Source organism: Aulonocara stuartgranti (assembly GCF_965226115.1).
Source record: "Aulonocara stuartgranti genome assembly, chromosome: 14".
In the NCBI taxonomy this organism is placed as follows: Eukaryota; Metazoa; Chordata; class Actinopteri; order Cichliformes; family Cichlidae; genus Aulonocara; species Aulonocara stuartgranti.
In genome coordinates, this window is record NC_138950.1 from 37,665,805 (window position 1) to 37,683,897 (window position 18,093).

General features: G+C 39.5%; 1 long non-coding RNA gene across 1 annotated transcript in view; it reads left to right on the forward strand.

Moving 5' to 3' along the window:
- The first annotated feature begins 14,029 nt into the window (after positions 1 to 14,029).
- Positions 14,030 to 18,093, forward strand: part of LOC309687297 — a 35,391-nt gene continuing 31,327 nt past the window's right edge. The window contains exons 1-2 of the long non-coding RNA XR_014270708.1: positions 14,030 to 14,156; positions 15,776 to 15,903. This is a non-coding gene — a long non-coding RNA (uncharacterized lncRNA). The remainder of the gene's footprint in view (positions 14,157 to 15,775; positions 15,904 to 18,093) is intronic.

Genomic DNA, 18,093 nt, shown 5'->3' on the forward strand with positions numbered 1-18,093 from the left:
TGCTTGCATGGCCCCACACATGGTTGCACTCACACAGACACACAATATACACACTACCCCTCCTCCTCATCCCATTTTACCCACTTCAGTCTCAGCTAACCATTCACTTCATCTGGACCACAGATTAGCCCAGCATGGCGATGGAGGAGAGTTGACAGGTGGGAGTGGGAGAGCAGGAAACAGAGACCGAGTGGATATTGGTGGCAGAAGTGGGATTCTCTACCTGTCTGGGATTAGAGTCTGAAGTTGAAGGGATATTAATGTAAAATGGAGGGGACAAGTGTGCTCCTGTCCAATTATGCTCCACCCTGTCACTGCCAACCAGGGTGCAAACAACAGGAGGAAAGGATTAATTGCCTTGGACTCTGCCCCCACTACAGGCCCAATTATAGCAACATATTGGCTCCCAGTACTGGTGCAAACACTGGTGTGCAGAGCGATTGTGTGAAATTTTCAGCATGGTCTTTGGAGGTCAGAATGAGGAGAGACAGTTGGGATAAAGAGCTGGATAGTGGGTAGAGCTGGAGCGGGGGTTAATAGAGAGTGATGTGAGCTGGTGACCTGCGATATATGTATATATACCCAGCTAGAACCTAAGAATTGTTTAGACACATTAAAGCTTGAAAAAAATAGCTTAATAAAGCTGCACAAAGAAACCATCAGGGCTAATAAACTGGACAAATAAGCACTTGATTTTTCAATTTCTGATAAAATTCTGGAGATACAAACAAAATACTTCATGGATTGGGATGGATTCCTCTGATTATCCAAAAAATCAGTCAGACTGTACAAATGTATATATTGCCTTTTCAAATAATAGAAATCACTTATTGTTTGAATAGAATTGGCTTACTGATGATGATGGAAATGTCAAAGTAGACGCCAAAATTAAACAAAATCTGGGCCTTGAAAGACACTGATTTATCAGGCTTGTGTGATCAGGTACAGTGTCTTACCCAACTGAGAGAAGCAATGAGGTTCTTTTTGGGGTTGAAATCCAACACTGAGTTAAAGAAACCACCCAGTAGTTTCTAATCAGAAAGGAAAATGGGACTAGAGTTACTGATGGCTTTCTGTGCATAGAAGAGGCACCTTGAGAACACACAAAGTAGACTGGAGACAGCACTTTGACGGATGCCCCTTTCATGAATTTTGAATTAAATTGGCCCTTGATTAATTTGGAAGGTGGTACCTCTGTTCCAAAGCAATAGGAATCCAATAAAATGCTGGTGCCACACAAATAAAGCCATACATTCCCCTAGACCTAGGAATGAGCCCCAGGTGAGGAAAAATGACTGCAGCACCAGGAAGCAGCAGCAGGCAGGGATGAGACGGAGGCAAAGGCGAGTAGAGGGGAAGATGGGAAAAGAGGTGATATGAGCAAGGCTGAGATAGGTGGCGACGGATGGAGAGGCTCTGATATGAAGAAGAACCAATGGGAGAGCAGAAGAGCCAGGTGAGATAGAGGGAGGCTTAAATGAAAGTTGAAGGAGGGTTTACTAAGGGTAGCGAAGGGGCACTGGTTCCTGGGTTCTAACACATTAGTCCTGTCTTTTTGAGTGGAAGGGAACATATTGGTCCTAGCCAATCCCCGCATGGGGCCTGGGCTGCCTGGAGCTCATCAGTGAGACATGCCAGAGCCAGGAGTAAATCAGAAGCCCCACTCCTAAGGCCCTATTTCCCTAGAGGAGGCCAGTCACAGCCACTCAAGTCAGTCCATGTGCCAAAAAGCTGTCTGTAATCTCCTGCTCTTACCTCTATAACTACCTTAACACTCCAAAAGACCAATGCTGCTCCAGGAAACGTGAAACAGTTTCAGGGACTGATGACACAAGCTAAAAAAATGCTAATACTTGCATGAAGTTTCTGAGGCCATATAAATCATCAAGGTGTTCCATGTAGATTTGTTTTCATTGTGAGAGAACAATGAACACACACCTGTGAGCCTAAACTTTATTTTTGGTCATTGGTGAAAAAAAGTTTTTGTTTTAGTTACTTGTTCATTTATTTATTTTATAAGCATGGCTGAGTCAATACTCACAGTTACTGTGCTGGACATCACAGGAACTTTCTGATGATGCCAGACCACAGGGTCAACTCATTTCTGAAGTGCTCCCAGTCAGTAAGTTCGAATTAGCTACCAAGAGTGGTCCATGGAGGAAGGAACCATAAGCCAACAACAGTGTGTTTAGAATTGTCCTGGAACAAGTCTTGTATGCAACAGTTCTAACTCATAACTAACAGAACTTGAAAGTTCTTGAAAACCACAGGACACCATCATAGGTCTTGTATACTCCAGACTTTAGTGGATGTGTAATGTGTGAAAGCCAAAAAGCCTATTAACCAGGTCTCAATCTCTTGTGATCATTATTTTCGATTTCTAGACACAGTTCGGAAAGCCAACTACCCAACTACCAGATAAGCAAAATTTTAGGGAGTTTCTAGATTGCTGTACACTGGTTGTTAAAGCAGCCTGCACAAAGAATAGCTTCTGAATTTTCTTTTTGATGAAAAATTGTAAGTGCATCTACAATTAGTGTGGGTTTAATGTTGCCTAAACTGAATTAACTGAGTGAAATGTAGTGGGAAAGGAGAAACCATTTTAGTTGTTTAGATGAAAGCTGGCAAGGAACAGCTCCAGCTAACTTGTGGTATGGACATTTAATTGTCACACTTCTGTGAAAGTAAACGATGGTGAGTAATTTCTTATTTTGGGGTCAAGTCTCACTCTAAGCGCTGGCCCTTTGCATCAACTGTGCAATGGCTAAGCAGCTCCCTCCTTCAACACTCCTTCTGCTTCTCTCCCAGCAGCATGTGCATAATCTAATATGAATAATGTTTCTCCTCCAAGTCCCCCCTGTAATAAATGGAGTGCCATTTCGCACAATGGCAAAGTCAGGCCTGTATTGATTAACTCTCATCATCGACTCACGATGCCTGCTTCCTTGATTTATGATTGTCTGTTATTTTTACATTAGCTGTCAAATTCATCTTGTCTCTCCATGGCCGGGGTCAGCGTCAGCAAACAGTAAACACCCTTCTCCCAGCACCCCCCCCCCCCCTCCCCCCAACTACACACATACACACACACACACAAATGTTTTCTGTGAAAATGTTGTTTTCTGTGAAGTATGACTCCATGGGGGAGATAGAAACACATCCAGGCTACTTTCCCAACAGGTTCAGGAAGGAGAGATTTAGTTTGTGAACGTTATGTTTTTATTTGTACTGCTAAGTAAAGTCTGGTTTTAGGATCTTTGAAATTAAACCCAATATTTTTGGTTTATTGCAGCCTTATTCCATTAAGTTAAGGTAAGTTTACAATTTTCTTTTAAGGCAAGTGGTTAAAATTGTAAATAGGTGTATCTTAACTGAAAAGATGTTTCTTCTTAAACATGACCAAGGTTTTTTGTTCCCTAAACCCAAGTAAATGGTAAATAAAGAAAGAAAAGATAAAGTGGTCACACAGTAGACTCCATCCAAGTATCCAGAATCTTCAAAACTGTGTTTTTAGATGGAAAATAATGTCTTTTGAGTAGTTTAGAAAATAATTTTTTTAAAAACAGCGCCAATTAAAGCAAATATTTAATGAGGCAAGAAGTACATACAGTGTCTAGATGGATACAGAATACTAGCTGTGCATGTTATATTGTGCATGCAATATAAATAAATAAAATCTTTTTTGTGGTAAAAGTATGAGCAAAAAAGAGTCCAACCTCCTGATTCTAAGGAGCAGCTGCAGAGCCGGAAAAATGGGACAAAGAAAAGAATTAACGGTTCAAACACTGCAGATTTCTTATTTATTGCATTTCGAGCACGCCGGCTCTTCGCTGATGAAGAGCAACTCTTCACTGGAGGTCTGCAGTGTGCGAACCGTTAATTCTTTTTGAAAGTTTAATTTTGAAAAAACTTTCAGGAAGTGGAATTATTTAAATACATCACAGTAAATTACTATTAAAAAAGGCGGTAACCAAAGGTTTCCTCACACCTGCAATCAAAACCTCTAACTTACAGAATACAGTGGGAGAAATGGAGCACAAGCTCTTTCTGTATGCGGTGTAATTTTGTTTATTACAAAACTACACTAATCATTTTCAGCTTTATTTCATTTAATATTAGAGTTACTTTTCATTATCTAACTAAGTTACAATTAAATACAGTAAAAAACATACTTAGGAATACAAATTGTGTCAAAGAGTTCATAAGTGTCAGTACTAATTGTGCACAGGTGATGGAAAATCACTTCATTTATAAAGTGCAGATTCACAACAGTTTCATCAAGGCACATTTTGATGCTGCAATATTAGCAGTGACAGTTTTAAAGTCTGTTGCGGCCCTAAGCAAAAATTTGCTAATCGCCAGTCCAACCAACTTTCATCGCTATTATGTTATAAATAATCCAACACCATGTCCTGACTCTGATTCTTGGTTACCCAAGACTCGTTCATATCATACCCACCAGAGCTGGACACACTAGGATGCTCTGCTAGCTAAATTAACTAACATTAAATGTCAAAGTAAACAAAAGAAATAGTGCAATGCTATTGAAACCTTTATCATTTAGATGCATCTCCTCCAGATTTAAGACCAGATTAGCAGCATTCAATTATTTATTTGATCATCATTATCTCCTCTTTATCATTTATCCTCTTTCTCTTTTTCCCTTTCAGAAGGATACCTTTTCTTTATTTTTATTGAGTGGCGTTTTGCTTTATTTAAACAGAATCATGCATTTGCAAGAGTGGACTCAGGCGAGGCCCCCTGAGCAAGGCAGGTTCTCTCCTACTGTCGGTGCAAACCTTGCACATTACCACTGTTGTAGTCTGTCAGCCCTCAGCCATTGACATTTGTTTAAACAGCACTGAATTAACATAACTGCTGTTCTGACTGTAGTCTTTAACTTGCTTCTTCCAGGATGGAATTTTGGCGGCCTCAAAGACAATATGCTTATGAATTTGAGATAGCAGCACAAATCTTCAATTGCAGCTCTGCAATTTGACCTTAAATTTCCCAGGAACATTAAAATCATTTGAATAATGTTGTTTGCCAGATGGATTTTTCTCTCAAAGTCTGCTTGAAAATGACAGCCAGGTATACTTACCATGTGCAATATCCATGCTTTGCTTGTCTGTTTGGAATCAAGATTGGACATCAAGGACAGCCTGGTGATCAGCTATCACTTTAAACACAGTGTCCTGCTCTGTCAATTTAGAAAGCTGCTATTTTACCCCTTTCCACACACCCTAGCTGGATCTAGAAAATGTCAAGGTAAACAGGCCTAAGTTGAAGTAACCTCCCCTTTCTCTGTGAAGCACTAATAACACGTGGGCCAAGGCGAGGGGTGGTTGGGTAAAGCAGGTCCTGCGCTCTAATAGCGGAGCTGTCTGCTCTTCTGGACCCACAGCTCAGGGGTTCATTGAGATTCCATTAGAGGCTGTGGAGAGCAGTTTCATTGCAGTCTTCCTTTCGTTTGCCTGACACTCACACGAGGATCACTGTAAATTGGCTCTGTCATAGCAGACAATTTTTGAGATGCGAAGTAAATTAAACATGTAATCACACAGGAAGCAATGCTGCTGGTTCCCAACACTTGACTCCCATATCCGAGCGGCCGGAGGTGTCTCACTCCAGCTCGTTTTCAGTGCGTTACCCTTCTATCTTTACCTCCGTCTCCGATCGTTAAATTACAGCATAATATCTTCTTTGTAGCACCTGATAAAGATTGTTTGCCAACCTTTAAGGTGCACATACAAACTGTTTTGATGTTTAACAGCATGCAGTCCCTTTCTCTAATCTCTGATGTTTAACAGGGATATTTTCATCTCTTACGTAACCTCCTAGGACCTGGCGTCCATATATGTGGACATCACAGTACTTAATTTTTCTCTACAAGGACCTGATATCTACTTACGAGGACATTATACTGCCACTGTTCTATCAAAACCAGTGTGGTATATATATATCATATGTGGATCTCATTTGTCTCAGAAACAAAAATTAGGTAAAAAAAAAATAATAAATCTGGTAATTCTTTGTTGTTGCATTCATCAGGTCCCAATCAACCCAAATAGAAAAGAAAAATTTAAAATTCATGCCGTGAAAGAGTTCGGGCCTTAGAAGGCTAAAATAGAGTCGGAAAGAAAATAAATGTTGCTGTTGCAATTAAGTCGTGTAAAACAGTTTTTCAGTGACAATAAAATATTGAAACTTTTTTTTCTCTGTGTGTGGATATATACAGCATTGGCTGTCTGATGAAAAAACAACCCCCCCCCCCCCCAAAGACCCCCCCCCCCCCCCCAAAAAAAAAAACAAAACAAAAACAAAAACAGAAACAAAAACGGACGCATTAATTTTAATCTGAAGGTTATCATTTTTATTTTATATGCTTCATAATAGAGATATTAAAGAAACATGTTTAGGTATATCTGTTTTTTGGACTACTCTGCATGTTGCAAAATGGTGATAACGGGGTTCCCACTGTGTTAAAAATCAATTATCAAAGTGTTTATGAAAAACATCAGTATTTTATGGTTTTTGAAATGAGGCTCCAGAGAAAAAGGAAAAGAAAGAAAGATGACTATATATATTACTTTCATACCCTGAACCCAAGGTTGACACCTCTGATATCTATAAGTTAACATGAATATAAAAAAAAATCAGGAATAAAGCTATGTAACAGAGTCATCTATACATGATCTGTTCTGTTCTGTTTCATTAGTTATGATTTTGACTATTAGTAGTGTGACTGTATGCACTCTTGTATCCGTGTATAAATGTTTTCAGTAGGTTTGTTGTTTAAAAATGATCACACTGGCTTAACAACAGTTCAGAACTACTGGCTCGATGGTTCATTAAATTAATCTTTACGTTGTGTTTGACAGTTATCAGAAGCCAAGAAGAAAATCTGGCCGCTTAACATTCTAATCATATTCTAAACATTTTCAATCAGACTTTTTTTTAGGTATACAATCTCTTATTTACTCATTACTTAAATTTTTTAGTTTTAACACGCAAATTCAAATAAACCTAAAACAATCTAACATTAAAAAAAGTTGTCGATAACTACGTTATTAGGAATAATTTATTAGGAATGTAAAAAACGCATTTCACACTCACCTAATTTTATCTTTTTGTTTTTTTAAATGTGCAACATGTAAATGAAATGGATCTCCTTTTTCTCTCTCTTGGATTGCCGACCCTTCCTCACCTGCTTTCCTGTGCTGTTTCATTGTCAAACGTCAACCTGTAATACACTGCAGCCATGTCACTAACTTTGATATTGTAGGAATATAACATAATTCCTCTTTTGCCCACTTCTCTCCCTGCTCCAGCGTCTCTTGTTCTTACTTTGTGATTACACCTTTGTATGTTGTCTCTTTCCATTCCCACGTTGCAGCTGAAGGCCCAGTGAAGTGCTGCTGGCGGTGCACCAGCCAGGTAGCGCTTGACTGGAGGAAACAGCAAGATCGAGCAGCATAGGTTGAAAAATTAGGTCCCCGCCTTGTAATTCAGTAGTAGGAGCTGATATCATCAGGCTGTGGTTGGCTGTCAGGCAGGTAATACCACCCACTGACTGTAATCGCTAATGAAGCTACTATTGAGTTTATAATGCGCTAAATGATGCAGACTCCCACTCCAGATAAACACGTCCTAAATAAACGATTTGGGTGGTAATTGCACTCTGCTAGTGGCCTGTTAATAGAGTCAAGGCTCTGACGAAAGAGTTAAGTCTTTTTCTGAAGCATCCTCTCACTGGCTCATTGCACTCTCATTTCTACAGAGATCTCAGCATTCCCTTGGTTATCAGTGTATTTAAAAAGAAAGCCTAATTAGACAAAAAGGCCTTTTTTCTCATTCCCTAATTAGGTCCTTAACATAATTAGCAGGTGATGTTAATAACCCTCTTTTAAAACCTATTAAAAGCCTGTTTGGGAGCAAGTGGTGGACAGGAGTCGGCCTGTGGGGCAGTCAGGCGGCCCATCTGAGGGCCCCAGTGAGGACAGTCTAGCATGCCGGGAGTACGGTTCATCAGGGTTGGAGTGCCACTGCATTAAGACTTTTCCACCTTGGAGACTGTGTTAATAAAGAGCAATGTAGCTCCTTGGCCATTGTGCAAAATTACCTCACAAGCACGCACAAGCACCATGTTGGACAGGGCTATGGATTGTCAAATTACTGGGTCAACATCATGTTCAATCTATCTGTTGATCCAAATCAGTTTAAACTGGTCTTAAACAAGTGACTTTATTCCAACCAGTGTTTTAAATTTGTCCATGCAATACCTAAACTAATAGTATAAGCATCGTATGTGCACCATCAAATGGCATCGAACTGATTAAGAATGATCAAATCACTCCTGGTGGCTGCTTGTCGGGGCCTGGAGCCTGGGGCTCGCTCGGGCCACTTCGGGGGTGGCGTGCCCTCAGCCTCTCGGCCCGGGGCTCATTCACTCTAGCACAGCTGGCCGCCGGCGGAGCTCACGGGCACGTTACTGCAACCCCCCCTGGCTTCTGCTCCGCGGCTGCTGGGTGACCCCTCATCTGGGACTCTCCTCAGCTCTTTCTGGGACAGTGGCGCGGCTGCCCCTCTGTTGGTCTTCCTTGGTCTCTTGTGTTCTGGGGGCCTCTGGATGTCTGGAGTTTTGATCTCCTCCATACCTGCTTCATGCCCTGGAGGACGGGGCTGTGCCCCCCCCCACACCCTCTAGCAGATCATTACATGAAGGAACCTTTTAAATACAAGCGCCTATCCATGCTCACAGGTGTGCACACGGGTGCTCACACACACAAACTACACCCTTTTAGGCTCCTACCTCAAAGCACACTGTGCGCTGTCGATCTTACGTGCCGCACAATAATGTTTAATATTTAGTATTTACTGTTATATTCCCATAGATCATCGTGATGTTGTTTATTATATTGCTCTTTTTTTTTCTTCTGTTTTTTTTCTCTTTTTTCTTTCTCAACAGCTGATCAAGGTGATTGATATTTGTATTTTTTGTCTGCTTATTTTGTTGGTTTTTGTTTTTTGCCCCTGTCCCTCCTCCCCACTGTTTTTCTTTCCCTCTTTCTTTCTCCCTTTTCTTTTCCCCAGTCAAGTCTGTACCGTATTTAGCAAGTGAAAATAAAATAACATAAACAATAAAAGGTGAATCAAATAGACCATTACGGCAAGGCTGGGATGGTCAATTTGGTAAAGTAAATCAGTTGGGCATCTTTCTTTGCCTTTAGACAACAATTCTGATGCAAAAGAGCCAAACAGGACAGGCAAAAAAAAAAAAAAGAATGATCAAATTCGTTAGTGTTTTTTCATTTTAGTACCTGCAGATTATGTTCTTCCACCTGATTTCTAGTAGATGGAGTGGGAAGATGTTATCAGTCAAAAGGAGCATAATAAACAGACTACCTGCTCCAAACAGCACATGTTTAACACAGAAAGACTGGCACTGTGGTGGAGGACATAACAGAGCAGTGTCAACAGGTGGATACAAACACCATTTCAAATAAAAACTACTCTGCCCACTGGATATCTGAGGTGCTCTGTGCAATTTCTTTTTTCCCTTAAATGACAAAGTATTAGCAGACTCTTGTCTGAGTTGTGTAACCTTTGCATCCTAGATTAAGCCTGCGGTAAGCCTCATAAATGACATAAACTACAAATGAAAACTTGAACAAGTTTGTTGTAATATTTATTTATTTAGTGTAAAATATTTAATATGACTGTATGACTGTAATGTTGTTTGCCCACTATCATGACTGCATAATACCCATGTCCATCATTTTGGTGGTCTGACAGCAGAGGCCCTTCAAAAGCTTCCCAATTCACATATTTCATACACTCACTATATAAATGACCATTGTCTCTATTTGCAAACCTAAGGACACAAAGACATGTTGCATTGTATGTGCATGTAAGCTGGGCATCACAAACCACCAGGGGGCATTGTGTATTCAATAATGCACACAGAAAGAATACCATTGAAGCAAAAATAGGGTGCATTGTCACTAACTGGCCCCCAGTGAAATATTGTTGACAGGGCTCAGAGAAGTGGTGTGGGTTCCAGTGAGCAGTCTGTGCACTCTGCTGAGGAGGAGGAAGATGAGGAAGAGGCAGTCGCCGACCAGAAGAGCCCAGTCCTCGTCTTTAATTAAGTATCTGAAACATCAATTTAAATGTAAATATCGGTGGTGCAGCGGCACTCATGCGTAAATAAGAGGGTTGGCCCAATCACGTTCTTTCTCTCTCCCAAGTCCCTTGTTTACTTATACTGACATCTGCTCACAGCTGCTCGGCCCGAGGCTGCTGCCCCCAACTACCCCTTGCTTGCACACATGAAGACACACACACACGCCAAGAGAGACAGAGATAATGTCATATATGCAAACGCAACTCACTTTAACTGTTTTCATTTTTGTAACTTGACGTTGGTGACAGTAGAATCATTCATCAGGATTCATCAGGTTTCTGGTTTCTGGACTTGATTGCTTACAGCATGTGTTTTGTTTTGCTGCTTGGATACAGTTTTGCAAATTGTCAATAATTATGTTGAACTAAGACATTTAGGCGCGTTATGTGAACGGTGTTACTTATGGTGATAAACTGGGTCACAGCCCAAGACACTCCAAAGTAGTGATGCAGACACACTGAATATTTCAGCCACTGTGTTGGCATGAGAAAAATGAAATACAGAGGCACATGCCTATATCCTGTGACTATATAATTTATAATACCACTAATTCTGCATTTCGTAGAAATATAAAAATCAAATGAGAATTCCAACAAAGTGATTGCTTTATAGTTGCAGTTTCATAGTAACATGATTCAAGTTTATTATTTATTTATAAATGTATGAACTAAGAATAAAGTAAAAGTGTGTTTTTCATTTTTTTAAATGGGTGTTTCTGGCTTTTCTGACTGTATTTACAATTTTTGACAGTTTAAATTAAAAAATAATAATTTGGAGCAAACTGCATGCGAACCTCCAAATACTCCAGATATCTTAATGAGAGAGGTGTACCTGAAAAGCTTTGATGTGAAAGGAGCTGCCTATACCTAAGTGTCAATGTTAGGAGCAGCGGGGAATAGGGCTCTGTGAATGTGTTCACTCAAATGTATGTGTGTTTATGCGCCCACATGTATGATACTGTGTGCACCTAAATACCTCTCTCACTGTCTTGCTCTCCTTCTACATGACTTCAGGCCCTCAGTGGAATCCCTCCCATCCCACTGCTTTTACCGAAAGAGCACGCAGAAGCCTGTCCAGTGTGGTCATAGAAGATGATGTTGGTCCGCATCACCTCGATAACCTTGAACAGGAGCTGATTAACCAGCTCATATTCACTCATTTAATGGTAAGGAAGTGAGCGGGGCACGAAGGGGCTGCAGTTTGTTACAGTGTGCCCAGTATCACAATATTAGAGAATACAAATGACACCGTGCCTTAATTCCTCAGGAAGGTCTTTTCTCTGGGCCTGGATTTAGCTGGTGTTCAGTCTGCAACTGGCAGTTTGCTGATGGGCTGTTAACCACAGCTAAAGGAATTAGGATTGACATGTTCATTCTGCAGAACAATGTAGCTTTTAAGTGGCATCGTCTCCTTATGGCTCTGAGTGTATGGGAATGTGCTAATCGCTTAGACAGCACTAATCTGAAGTGAGAGATTTCAACAGGTCGGCACATTTCCATAGGATTTTTAGATGTTAAAGCCATTAAAGGCTGACCTTCAGAGCTGGGGTAAATATTGACTTAGAAGCATGGCTGGCAGAATATATATACTAACTATTCAGAAATTACTGTTCTTTTTGAATACATTATCTAAAAGCCCCTCACATTCTGAGGTGTTAAAACATTAGTATTGTCAGTGTGCACCAGTAATCCCAGTTGGCTGCTGCTGACTCTGAGAAGCAGACATCTTTTAGCTGCATTTCAGGATTTTGTTTTGTGAAATTCACTAAACAGTAATCACAGTGAAGTTGTGTATGCCTGTTAATAATGTTAACTGGTAGCTTGTTGCATGTCAATATAATTAGGGTGGGGGAGGAAGTCTCCCTTGATGCATCCATCAGTGTGTGAGTTAAAGTTAGAGAAAAGCGTTTAGGTAGAGTTAAAAGTACTGTATGAAAAATCTTTGTGATTGGGGGATTGATTTGTAGCAGAAAGCGGTATGAGTGCTCAAATTAAGTAGAAAGGTGCTACATAAGTAAAGGTCTGATGAGGAAAACACAAAGAGAATATGTCAGTCTCATGACGATATCCCTTTAGTCTCAAGTTCTCAAACTTTTTAAGCAATGTATATATATATTTAATCTGTCCTTCAATCACCTTTAAAGCTGTGGATAAACAGGGCCCCTGGCATTCAGGGGAGACTGCAATCTAATAGAAGTCTCCCATAAATTTCAATTTAAGATTCTTTGATTGTGACGCCTGTCTCTTACAGTGTGTCTTGGGCATGAGTCTCACTGCAGCACACAAATACAACCTTCATTTCCTGCTCCGAACATTTTAATTCTAATGACTCTCAGATTTGTATCCATGAGTCAGCAGGATACTCTATTTTCCTAATATATATGGTGTGATCAGAAAGGTGGAGGTACAGGACCAAAAGAATCATTGTTCATTTTAATTTGATCAAAGACGTTCAAGAGAATCCTCCTGTGCATTTCCAGACAGCTTCCATTACAGCTGCTATTTTTAGATTGCTCTCTATAAGCATCCTTACAACCAGTTAATAGTTCACAAGTGAGGAACGAGACCAGGAGCATTTTTGTGACATTCACAGAGTTGTGGACCATGAATCTGTCCACCAGGGTGAGACTATCAGCACGGTCGTTTACTGTGACACTGTGAAGCCTCTCAGGGAGTACCTTCAGTAGAAACAACCACAGCTGTATTGGGTGCCAGTGTGCAAGTATGTGCTAGCACAAATACACTAAAAATGAACAGTTTTTTTTTTATTTGACCACACAGTAAGGTCTTCACTTGCTTCTGAAACTGAAGGGTCACAGTTTTGACACATTGGAGGAGATGCAGAGGTAAATCACAATGGCAAATATATAAGAGGATATAAGACGCTGTCAATTTCAACATCTAAAAATATACCCATACTGCAATGGGTACAGAGGATCTTTCATGGAAAATCAACCAAATTCAAAACAGGTATGCCCATGACTTTTCATTTTGACTTTTCACCTTCCCAGTCTTACACACTTTTAATAACATCTTGTATGTGAAATTAATTTAAATATTTTCACTTCATGCTTTCCATTCACAGTTTGGGGGCTTTAGCAGGTTAGGCCCTGTTAGGTCAAAAACAAGTGTGACATAATTAATCAACTGATTGTCACTATCAGTGGTAAGCTGATGTGACATGTAACTATTCAAAGTTGTATGGTGCCCTTAATATTAGTCAAAGATAACCCAGGTAAATACAAATTGTAGTTGATGATTTAGTTTATTGAGGATAAAAACTGAATAAGCTGAACTTTTATATCTAGTGTAAAAATAAGAGAGCTTTTCATGAAACAATACCATAGTAAGAGTAAAACATGGTGGTGATAGTCTTATGGTGTGGAGCTGCTTTGCTGCTTCAGCACCAGAATGAATTGCTGTAATTGATAGAACCACTCTGCTCTCTACCAGAAAATCCTTAAGGTGAATGTCTGACCATCAGTTTTGGGCCTCTTTTGCACTTGGGTTATGTAGCAGGACAACGAGCAGTAAAGTCCACCTCTGAAAATTGCTTGGTAATATGAAAAAAAAGGTGATCTGCAACAGTCAAGTGTGACAAACATTTTTTTTTAGGAATGTCGAGATGAGACGTTTGTGAGTGATGTTTATGTTTAACACTATAGGAAACAAACCTTTCAGACATCTCCCATCCTATATGTCCCCTTTAAAGCTAATAGCATGCAGAGAATAGAGGCAAATGCTATCAGAGTCTCTGATTCTATAACAAGCATGTCACACATTGTGAAACTCATTGTTCAAATGCCACGCCCCCAAGTCAAAGCCATGAAAGCCTTGGCCTGAAGCACTTCCAGTCAGTGAGAGTGGGGATTTGTGGCAGGGAACAGGCCAACTGGTGAGTCTGTCCCAGCACTGGCTCCACTGGCAGCCAACAGCAGCAGCTCGTGCTTTGGAGGACCACCCTTGCCATGGTGAGTAATTCCCCTGTCATTGCTCCACACACCCACAGCTCAGTGCTGGCTGGCATGGTTCCCTGTGCCCATTCTTAGTCAACAGGATTAAGCTTGCTTAGTGTGAGCTCTCCAGGATCACCTATACTCCATATTGTACACTCACAATGCTGGCTTACCAATTTGGCTACAACAGGCTGTTTTTTTGCCTCCTTCCACCCCTCCTCTTCTTCTTTGAATTGGAAAGATATGAATGTGGTTTCCTCGCACAGAGAGGAGAGGATTGAGAGGTGACTGAGGCCAGTTGTATCCAGGAATAAGTGGGGAATCTGAGTTAATTTGCCATGCTATTTATAAATTGGGATTCATTTGAATAGACTAAAAGCATTGGTTGGTTGTGGGGTCAGATTTACACTGATGCCTCACAGCAGGACTGGAAAGGCCCAATAAGAAGCCTACAAGCTAGCAAACACTACGCAGTAAGCAAATCGGTGTTAACATTGCTCATTTTGTATCACAAAATGTTTTCATTAGCAACAAAATGAGGTTTTATTTGTTTTGTGTGACTGATTAAATGCCACACTGTTTTTCATTATTGTGTCAGTGGTGTACAAAACAAATTTTACAAACAGGCACATTTTGTTTAGTGGCATTTGTTTTTCATTCATGCATTTTGCTAATAAGAAATAAGGTTGAGAAATTTAGGAGCAAGGTGACGAGAACTACAAAATGGGAAATCGGACTGACTTAGGAAAAAGTAGCAAAAAGTATTACACACTTTACAGTAAAGCCCAAAGTTAGCTTAATAAAAAATTTAAATAAATAAAGAGGAAGTTGCCTCAGGTGGAGACAACAGGGACCAGAGACTCACCAGCATTATACTCTATATAATTTGCATTTTACTTCTGGTACATTTTATACACAAACGTTTGGATTTTAAGCTTTTTGCTTGTTAATAAAAGCTTAAAATTTGTGTTTATGGTGGAAAATGACTTGTTGTGTCAGTCATATGCTATTCCATGACACTAGCCTTATTAAAATGTAATCTATTTACAATGAATAAAACATTAATAATTACAAAATATATAATATTTGAATTTGAATCAAATAAATTACATTTGTGTATCTGTTCAATGATGTATGATTCATATTTAAAGTACAATATCTTATGATGAATTTTTCACAGAGACAATTACATAGCTAACTGTCACTCTCCCAACCTGTATAAAAAGGTTGGTCAAGAACCTGTTACTAAGTACTGTGCTAACATATGAAAATAGTGGGAGCTAGTGAAATTACTTTCAGTAACTACTGGAATATGATTTATCAAAGGCAATTCTGAAGCATAATAATAACTATGACATGAAAAAATGTCAATTATGCAGTTATGCATAATATTTTTTCTATGATATTATGAAGCAATGTTAATCTATATATTTCAACATATTAATTTTCAGAGGTTTACTTGGAAGGTTGTTGCACCTAAATTACCACAGGTGTATAAAATCAAGCACCTAGCCATTCAATCTGTCTTTGCAAATATTTGTGAAAGAACAGGTCATTCTAAAGGTCATTGCTCACTTTATTTGAGCATATATATTGCGGAACATCCCTCACAGATATTCTACAATAATTTGTAGGTGGTGCCATTTATGAAGCATTTAAGAATCACAACAACTCCACAATGAAGTTGCAGACCATATAAAGTAAGAGACCAGGCCTCTGGGTGCTGAGGAACAGAGTGTATTAAAGTCAGCAACTTCTGTAGGTGAGTACTTGTATCCATATATAGTGGGATTTTTTATTGTAAGTATACACCTGAGGTGTCTTGAAGTTAAGGCTGTGATTTTTTTGAGAAAAAAGTTTCTAAGAGGGTATAAATAGTATAACATAGCATAAAACAGGAATTTGAAGGACATCCACTATTAAATGCAACTTTATGAGCATTTTAATTTGCTTAACGCACATTTGGTGCAACTTTAAAAATTATGATCTCGTTGATTTTGAAGATTTTTTTTACAGTAAATGTTTTTAATCCCAAAAATGGAAAATGAGAAAGAAAAAAAAAATTAAACCACTACAAGAATTTAATTCTGTGTCAACCAGATGTATTCTTACTGATAATTCAAAATCCATTAATCTACAAGCCACATTAAACCAGACATTGCGTTTTATTCTGTACACTATCTGTCACATACAAATTAATCTAACAAGCTGTCTTAAGACTGTGATAGGAAGCCCGATTTCACCCATGCATTCAGAGGAATATCATGCAAACGCCACACAGCAAGGTCTCAGCTAACAAGGAGATTAGAACCAGCAATGTTATTGCTGTGATGCAACAATACTAGATGCTGCTTCATTATGCCTGGTACTAAAAAATGACACAAGAGGAAAGAAATAGTTGGCTTTTGCTTTCAAGTACAAGAAACAAGTACAGTTTCTGAATATAAATATCTACCCTTAGAAATGTGGTATGACTGAGCCAGACAACAGACTGAGCCACCAGTCTCTTTGGTGTTCCACTACAAACATAATATGTGCCAGTCATTCTGCTAAATTTCCTTTTCAATAAATGTGTTCAAATAACAAAGCAGTACTTTAGCCTTAGCTTGACCTTCCAATCTAGTGATTTTCTCTTAGTGAATCCAGGGAACGTTCACCTGACTCTGTATTTTGATATTAAATTATACTTCAGTGCCATTTGTGTCACATTATGAAATGCTAGCTGTATATAATGTCATTTGGTCTGAGGCATTATGCTCCAGAAAATTAATGTGGCTTCCTCTAGTATCTCTGTCCTTTTCTTCAGGGTTGTATTTCATTAGAAACCAAATGCTACCTGCAGCACTTGTTTGACAACGGTAATATTTAATGAATTGTACTTAAATGCAGGTCTAAGAGTATATTTCTTGGTAATGAATAGGCGTGATTACATACAGCATGTGGAACTCAAAGAGACATTCGGAAGCATTAACCTATTTGTGTGTATGTTTTTTTGGATACTCACAAATAAATGGGAATACAGAGAATTCTCAAGACTGACCTTTGAGCTTTGAATTGCAATAATGCTGCACAAAAGTCTGTTTTTGAAAGCATGGGTAAAAGTACAACTAATTATTTCAGTGCTATTTAGATATCTTGCTCAAATGCATGAGAACATGCCAGAATCTATGCATATATAGTGTTTATATAACATGGGGGTGAATATGTCTGTCAGTTCCCAATAAGGATGAGCAAATATGTGCTCTGTGCACAAGAATATGATGTGTGTTAGTATTCCATGCCAGCAACCATATGCTCCTGTATTTGTCTATGTGCACATGTGCCTGCTGCTCGGTGCACTACAGTATGTTAGTCTTTGCTCATGAATCTGTAGGAGGATAATAGCCATCACATGGTCTCAAGTTAATTTTCCATGTAAATAGGACACTGCTGTTTAATCACGAAAAAAAAAAACAGACAGGGAAATGGAGCATGTCTGCCATGGTCATATTTAATAAACTGGTAAAAACTAGTATTAGAAATCTAGTGCAGTACTTTTCCTTAATTCTTCCACCTCCTGCTACTTCTTTTCTTGGCTGCTCCCTTTAGGAGACACCACACCAAATCATCTGCCTCCATCTCATCCTGTCCCTAGCATCCTCTTCTGTCACACCAGCCCTCTTGTGAGGCCTTCCTCTTTTCCTCCTGCCTGGCAGCTCCATATTTGACAACATTTGTCTACAATTCCTTCTCTGCACATGTCCAAACCATCTCAACCTCGCTTCTCCTCAACTGAGCTATCCCTCTGATGTAGTCATTTCTAATCTTGTCCATCCTTGTCACGCCTAGGGATGCCATTATGGCACCGGTTCTGACATAAATGGTAGTAACCAGACTGAAAAGCAGCGATGAGATGTCCTACACTTTGGATTCTAGCCAATCATTTTACGTTTCCAAGGATAGTAGGCAGGCC